Here is a 321-nt window from a genome sequence, read left to right as displayed (position 1 = left end):
CGAAATCCTAGTGCTTTATTCAGATCGCCTTTTGTGTGCGCTTTCTGACTGTCAACTGGGATACAGAAAACTATGATTAATGTGGAATAGCTGTAATTATACTCGAAACAACCGAATACAGACTTTTTGGCGCCCGACTAACTCTGGCAGCAGATGATCGCTTTCCGTGGAAAAAAAACACATGAGGTGAATTTTGTTTTTTATTTTGTTTCTGTTTCAGTGTTTCACATTCTCCGTAGAAAGTGCAGTGATTAAGCTTTAACAACATTTCTTAAAACACAACTGGATATCTACTTCCAACCTTTCTGGTGTAAAAAAAAA

This window comes from Penaeus monodon, chromosome 22, assembly GCF_015228065.2.
Source record: "Penaeus monodon isolate SGIC_2016 chromosome 22, NSTDA_Pmon_1, whole genome shotgun sequence".
In the NCBI taxonomy this organism is placed as follows: Eukaryota; Metazoa; Arthropoda; class Malacostraca; order Decapoda; family Penaeidae; genus Penaeus; species Penaeus monodon.
Note: the sequence above shows the minus strand (reverse complement) of the source record.